The following is an 8,043-nucleotide window of genomic DNA, read 5'->3' as shown; positions in this document are numbered from 1 at the left end:
TTATAATGAAGATAATAGTTAATATTTATTGAGCTTTTTTTTTTTTTTTTTGTGACAGAGTCTCGCTCTGTCACCCAGGCTGGAGTGCAGTTGCGCAATCTCGGCTCACTGCAAGCTCCACCTCCCGGGTTCAAGCCATTCTCCTGCCTCAGCCTCCCTAGTAGCTGGGACTACAGGCGCCCGCCACCACGCCCAGCTAATTTTTTGCATTTTTAGTAGAGACACGGTTTCACCAGATTAGCCAGGATGGTCTCAATCTCCTGACCTCATGATCTACCCACCTCGGCCTCCCAAAGTGCTGGGATTACAGGCGTGAGCAACTGCGCCTGGCCTATTGAGCATTTTTGTGAAACCTGGCAATGTTCCAAGTGCCTCACATCAATTAACTTATTGAATCCACAGAGCAACTCCACATGACAGATAGTGTGGTAAACCCTATCGGGCAAATGAGCAAATTGAGGCATAGGGGGACTAAGCAACTCACTCAAGCAACAGAGCTGGGATTAAATGAGACAATGTATATGAATTGTTTATCACAATGCCTAGCACATAATCAACAATCCATATAAACATTAGCTATTATCCTCATTAATTATGGGAGAATCATGATTAACCTTTTTTATTTTTTATGTTTTTCAGACAGGATCTTGCTCTGTCACCAGGCTGGAGTACAATGGTACAATTATGGCTCACTGCAGCCTCAATCTCTTGGGCTCAAGCAATCCTCCTAGCTCAGTCCCCAAGCAGCTAAGACTATAGGTGTGTGCCACCACACTCAGTTAATTTTAAAAATCTTTGTAGAGATGAAGTTTTGCCATATTGCTCAGGCTGGTCTTGAACTCCTAGGCTCAAGCAATCCTCCCAGCCTCGGCCTCCCAAAGTATCGGGATTACAAGTGTGAGCCACCACGTCTGTCCTTGACTAACTTTTATCTTCTTTGCACCCATGTACAATTTCTAATTTTACTATAATAAAAATATTCTAGGCTGTGTGTGGTAACTCATGCCTGTAATCCCAGCACTTTCGGAGGCCGAGGTGGGCAGATCACTTGAGGTCAGGAGTTCAAGACCAGGCTGGCCAACATAACAAAACCCCATCTCTACTAAAAATACAAAAATTAGCCAGGCATGGTGGCACGTGCCTCTAGTTCCAGCTACTTAGGAGGCTGAGGCATGGGGAGGCAGAAGTTGCAATGAGCTGAGATCATGCCACTGCACTCCTGGTGATGGAATAAGACTCTGTCTCAAAAAAAAAAAAAAAAAAATTATATGTGGGGGAAAATGTTTTTCAAAACACGAGACAATTTCTGAGTTGAGCCTAATATCTCAACCTCTCTCAGTCTCTCTTCTCACTCTGTCAGGTCTGATGCTGGTCTGGGCAGAAATGGATTTGTCACCTCAAAGTTGACTTCCTTGGGCACAACTAGGCCAGACACTGGGTACCGTGTGGTGGCCCTGGAGGGGTACAGCTTCAAGAAAGAACTTGCTATTCCCCTGCAAAGAATGCAGTTAGCCAACAGCCTTCAGCCTCAGCACATTTGAGATCTGCCTTAACTTTCAAGCCAAGGCCAGCTCTTCCTGAGCAGGCTCCAGCCAAGAAACTGCACGGGGGGACTAGGACCTGACCAGTTCTGCCCAACATGGGACTCCCCTAACAAATAGTCTTTGTTCTGGAGCTCCCAGCTGAGTTGACAAATCCTTCGTCAGCCCTGCATTGCTGTCTGAGGCTCCCCTGCTCAGTGCTGCTTTCACCCACTTTTGTCTTTCACAGGCATGCCACTTCTCCCTTTTGTCCTCCTAGCTCCATTTTACCATCTGCTTCCCAGAGGACTGGAACTGACATGCTGCCTTTACTACCCCGCAACCATTCTCACCCCACCTCCACATATGCCTGCCCAAATAATCTTGATTTTGGGCTCAGCACTGGATTGAAATCCCTTCATCTTTGGAGAGTGGGTTGCTCTCCAGTCCCAGCAGATAAATCATGATCTTTTTTTTTTTTTTTTTTTTTTGAGACGGAGTCTCGCTCTGTCGCCCAGGCTGGAGTGCAGTGGCGCGATCTCGGCTCACTGCAAGCTCCGCCTCCCGGGTTCACGCCATTCTCCTGCCTCAGGCTCCCGAGTAGCTGGGACTACAGGCGCCCGCCACCTCGCCCGGCTAATTTTTTTGTATTTTTTTTTTTAGTAGAGACGGGGTTTCACCGTGTTAGCCAGGATGGTCTCGATCTCCTGACCTCGTGATCCACCCGTCTCGGCCTCCCAAAGTGCTGGGATTACAGGCTTGAGCCACCGCGCCCGGCTGCATGATCTGTCTTAAGTAGACCCAGTAAATCTATTCTGTTCTACAGGGATTGGTCCAGGATGGGTGCCTGGCCCACCTTTTAGCCAATAAGAGGTCAGGGGAAATCTGGGCTTCACTTTATTGATAACATAGACCTTCATGTGGTTAAAACCTTCTGCCCTGCCCCTTCCCTCCCATTTTGATCAGTGTCCCGTGATCAAATGATGTGAGGCACTGCAGCAGCTGTTTTGGGCAATGAGTTTGAGGACAAAAGCCAACTGCTGAAGATGACAGAGCAGAAAGATGAGAAGAGTCTGAGTCCTGGAGAACACCCCCGAGCCGCTGCAATGACTCTGAAGCCGCTGACCTCCACATGTTTTGCTGTAAGAAAAAGATTGCATTTCTTCTTTGCTGAAGTCACCAAGAGTCAGGCATGCTGTGACTGGCCGCTGAAAATATAACACACGCAATCACATTCCCCATGCTCTATTCTCCAGATTACCTTCAAACCCCTGAAGGTATGGGACTCAGAATTCCTGTTGAGGTATGTGGACTTTTCCTGGAAGGGAAATGTTCAAAACGTCCTCTCAGCCCCGGGCACAGTGGCTCACACTGTGGATCACAAAAGGACTTTTAAGGACTCACAGGATTACAAAGTCCTATAATCCCAGCACTTTGGGAGGCTGAAGTGGGTAGGTCACCTGAGATCAGGAGTTCAAGACCAGCCTGGCCAACATGGTGAAATCCTGTCTCTACTAAAATTACAAAAATTAGCCGGGCACAGTGGCGCATGCCTGAAATTCCAGCTACTCGGGAGGCTGAGGCAGGAGAATCACTTGAACCCGGGAGGTGGAGGTTGCAGTGAGCTAAGATCACACCACTGCACTCCAGCCTGGGCAACAGAGCGAGACTGCCTCTCTCTCTCTCTCTCTCTCTCTCTCTCTCACACACACACACACACACACACACACACACACACAATTCTCTCATTTCCAACTTGCCAACACCTATGATAATGTAAACCAAAAATGAAATTCTAAGCCCCTCAACTGACTGACTGAATCCCCATCTTCACCAAGGGGATCCCAAAGAAAACCTGAAAAGCTAGTTCAGGCCATGATGGGAAGGAAGGTCGGATATGTCTCTTCACCTCTTAATATCATCCTCCCTTTGGAGTTTAGGCACAACTGACCAGCATTCACATTAAATTACAGATCATCATAAGGTAAGCATGGTGGCTCATGCCTGTAATCCCAGCACTTTGGGAGGCCGAGGCGGGCGGATCACTTGAGCTCAGGAGTTTGAGACCAGTCTGGCCAACATGGTGAAACCCCTTCTCTACCAAAAATACAAAAATTAGCCAGGCATGGTGGCAGGCACCTGTAATCCCAGCTACTCAGGAGGCTGAGGCAGGAGAATTGCTTGAACCTGGGAGGTGGAGGTTGCAGTGAACTGGGATCACTCCACTGCAATATACCTTGGGTGACAGAGCGAGACTCTGTCTCAAAACAAAACAAAACTAAAACCCAGATCATCAGACAGACAAAACAGACTCTTTGTGCAATAAGATACCAAATTCCAATCTGACCCTGGTATGGCATCACAGTGACAGATAACAGGCCCTAAAGGAAGTCAAAGTATTTTACCCCAAGATGTATTTATTTGGCATATTTTGGAGTGACCCTGGAAAGCCCACTCTTTGCCTTCTGTAGCGAATCCCCTTCCCGTTCCAGGTCTTTTCCTGATCCAGGAGAGAGTTAAACTAGGAGTCTGACACCTTTTAAGGTCCAATAAGAGACACATACCATCTATCCTGTCTGAAGCCGGGTGCTTAGAGGCTTCATCTACATAAACAAGAACCTTGGCTTCCACAACTCTCTTATCTTAACTCAAGCATTTCTTTTCTTCTTCTTTCTTTTTTTTTTTTTTTTTTTTTTTTTGAGTTGGAGTCTCACCCTATCACCTAGGCTGGAGTGCAGGGGTGTGATCTCAGCTAACTGCAACCTCTGCCTCCCAGGCTCAAGGGGTCCTCCCGACTCCACCTCCTGATAGCTGGGAGCACAGGTGCATACCGCCATGCTGAGCTAATTTTTGGTAGAGTCAGGGGTCTCTCCATGTTGCCCAGTCTGGTCTGGAACTCCTAGGCTCAAGCGATCCACCCGCCTTGGCCTCCTAAAGTGCTGGGATTACAGGCTGAGCCACCGCACCCAGCCTCAAACATTTCTTTATGCTGACTTCAACTCCTCAGGCAATGCTTCACTCTTTCAATCAATTGCCAATCAGGACATCTTCGAATCCACCTATGACCTGGAAGTCCCTCTGCTTCCATCTTTGAGATGTCTTGCCTTTTGAGGCTGAACCAATGTATACATTACATGTATTGCTTTTATGTCTTGTGACTTCTGTCTCTCTAAAATGTATAAAACCAAACTGTAACCTGACCATCTTGTGCACATGTCCTCAGGACCCCCTGAGACTGTGTCACGGGCCATGATCACTCATATTTGGGTCAGAATAAACTTCTTCAAATATTTTATGGAGTTTGACTTTTTTTCATCAACAATACTTACCTGTCCCTTGCTTCAAACCCTCCCATGGCTCCCCAGTACTTTTTTAGGTTTTTTTTTAAGACGGAGTTTTGCTCTTTTTGTCCAGGCTGTAGTGTAGTGGTGCGATCTCTGCTCACTGCAACCTCCACCTGCTGGGTTCAAGCGATTCTCCTACCTCAGCCTCCTGAGTAGCTGGGATTACAGGCACCCGCCACCATGCCCAGCTAATTTTTGTATTCTTAGTAGAGATGGGGTTTCAATATGTTGGCCAGGCTGGTCTTGAACTCCTGACCTCAGGTGATCCATCCACCTCGGCCTCCCAAAGTGCTGGGATGACAGGCATGAGCCACTGTGCCTGGCCAGTCCCCCAGTACTCTTAAGACAGAGTTTGAACTCCTCACTGATAAAGATCTGCAAGATCTGGCACCTCCTGGTCCCCTGCCATCAGCCAGACTGAACTGCTTTTAGTTACCTAATATTATTACTAGAAAGGGGTCCTGATCCAGACCCCACGAAATAATTCTCTCACAAGAAAGAATTCAGGATGAGTCCACAAAGTAAAGCAAAAGCAAGTTTATTTTGTTTTTTTTGTTTGTTTTGTTTTGTTTTGTTTTGTTTTTTGAGACGGAGTCTCGCTCTGCTGCCCAGGCTGGAGTGCAGTGGCCGGATCTCAGCTCACTGCAAGCTCCACCTCCCGGGTTTACGCCATTCTCCTGCCTCAGCCTCCCGAGTAGCTGGGACTACAGGCGCCCGCCACGTCGCCCGGCTAGTTTTTTGTATTTTTTTAGTAGAGACGGGGTTTCACCGTGTTAGCCAGGATGGTCTCGATCTCCTGACCTCGTGATCCGCCCGTCTCGGCCTCCCAAAGTGCTGGGATTACAGGCTTGAGCCACCGCGCCCGGCCAAAAGCAAGTTTATTAACAAAGTAAAGGAATAAAGACCAGGCGCAGTGGCTCACGCCTGTAATCCCAGTACTTTGGGAGGTCGAGGCAGGGGGATCACCTGAGGTTAGGAGTTCAAGACCAGCCTGGCTAAAATGGCGAAACCCCATCTGTACTAAACATACAAAAAATTAACTGGGCCTGGTGGTGCGCCCCTGTAATCCCAGTTACTCGGGAGGCTGAGGCAGTGGAATTGCCTGAACCCAGCAGGCCAAGGTTGCAATGAGCTGAGATCGCACCACTGCACTCCAGCCTGGGCGACAGAGTGAGACTCCATCTCAAAAAAAAAAAAAAAAAAAAAGAAAAGAAAAAAGAAAGTAAGAGAATAAAAGAATGGCTATTCCGTAGGCAGAGCAGCAGCACGGGCTGCTTGACTGAGTATATTTATGGATACTTTCTGATTATGTGCTAAACAAGGGGTGAATTTTTCATGAGTTTTCCAGGGCAGGGTTGGGGAGCTCCTGAAAGTGAGGGTGTCTCCTCTTTTTAGATCGTATAGGGTAGCTTCTGGACATCGTCATGACGCTGGGGAGACTGTCTTTTCACATGTTAGTGTATGATGAGCAGTGAAGACAACCAGAGGTCACTTTTGTTGTCATCTTGGTTTGGATGGCTTTTGACCTGCTTCTTTACTACCTCTTGTTTTGTCAGCAGGGTCTTCATGACCTATGTCTTGTGATACCAATCCTGCTGGCCTCTTATCTCAACCTGTGACTAAGAATGCCTAACCTCCTGGGAATGCAGCCCAGCGGGTCTCATCCACATTTTACCCAGCCCCTATTCCAGACGGAGTCACTCTGGTTCTAACACCTCTGATAATATCCTATATTACCTCCAGACATTTGCATATGCTAATTCCTCTTCCGCTTCCCCCATTTCATGTGGCTATCTCCTCCATCCTCAGGTCTCAGCTCAAATGTTTGCTCCTCCAAGAGGCCTTCCTTGATTTCTTTTCTTTTCTTTCCTTTTCTTTTCTCTTTTTTTGAGAAGGAGTCTCACTCTGTCACCCAGGCTGGAGTTCAGTGGTGCGATCTCGGCTCACTGCAACCTCCGTCTCCTGGGTTCAAACAATTCTTCTGCCTCAGCCTCCTGAGTAGCTGAGATTACAGGCGCCCATCACCATGCCCAGATAATTTTTGTATTTTTGTTGAGACGGGGTTTCACCATGTTTTCCAGGCTGGTCTCAGACTCCTGAGCTCAAGTGATCCACCCGCCTCGGCCTCCCAAAATGCTGGGATTACAGGCATGAGCCACCACCACCTTTCTTGATTTCTAGGCTGGATTCTATAATCCCTTGGGGCTCCCATTGCACTTTGTGTTTTCCCTGTTGAAACACCTATCAAACTGGATTATGGTTGTGTGTTTTCAGGACTGCTCTCTGCTCTTTCCTATGCTATCTCTAGCTTTTTTTTTTTTTTTTTGAGATGTAGTCTTGCTCTGTCACCCAGGCTGGAGCGCAGTGGCACTATCTCAGCTCATTGCAACCTCCGCCTCCCAGGTTCAAGCAATTCTCCTGCCTCAGCCTCCCAAGTAGCTGGGACTACAGGCGCACACCACCATGCCGGCTAATTTTTGTATTTTTAGGAGAGACGGGGTTTCAACATGTTGGCCAGGCTGGTCTCAAACTCTTGACCTCAGGTGACCCACCTGCCTCAGCCTCCCAAAGTGCTGGGATTACAGGCGTGAGCCAATGCACCTGGCCTCTAGCTCTTTTTCCTAATTGCTGGCCTGCTTTCCAAAAGTTGGCTTAGGCCCATGACCCGGTTCTTGGCTGTAGACTCACAAAGAACTGCTTCCCAGAGACCTCTCCACCACCTCCCTTTCGCAGTTTTACTCCAGCAGCTGGATGTGTTTGGTTTCTCAATCTGACTGGTGACTCTTCTCTGATCCTCTAAACCCTTTTTTGAGACAGAGTCTTGCTCTTTCCCCTGCAAATTCCGAGTCTAGGCGTTTTTCTTTCTCTTTTTTCTTTTCTTTTTTTTTTTGAGATGGAGTCTTGCTCTGTTGCCCAGGCTGGAGTACAGTGGTGTGGTCTGACTCACTGCAGTCTCCGCCTCCTGGGTTCAAGTGATTCTCCTGCCTCAGCCTCCCGAGTAGCTGGGATTACAGGCATGCCCCACCATACCCAGCTAATTTTGTATTTTTAGTCAAGACGGGGTTTCTCCATGTTGGTCAGGCTCGTCTCGAACTCCTAACCTCAGGTGATCCTCCCACCTCGGCCTCCCAAAGTGCTGGGATTACAGGCGTGAGCCACTACACCCCGGGGCCTTTTTT

The sequence above is a fragment of the Theropithecus gelada genome, chromosome 10, assembly GCF_003255815.1.
Source record: "Theropithecus gelada isolate Dixy chromosome 10, Tgel_1.0, whole genome shotgun sequence".
NCBI lineage: Eukaryota > Metazoa > Chordata > Mammalia > Primates > Cercopithecidae > Theropithecus > Theropithecus gelada.
The sequence above is the reverse complement of the archived record's forward strand: the minus strand, read 5'-3'. Positions refer to the sequence as shown.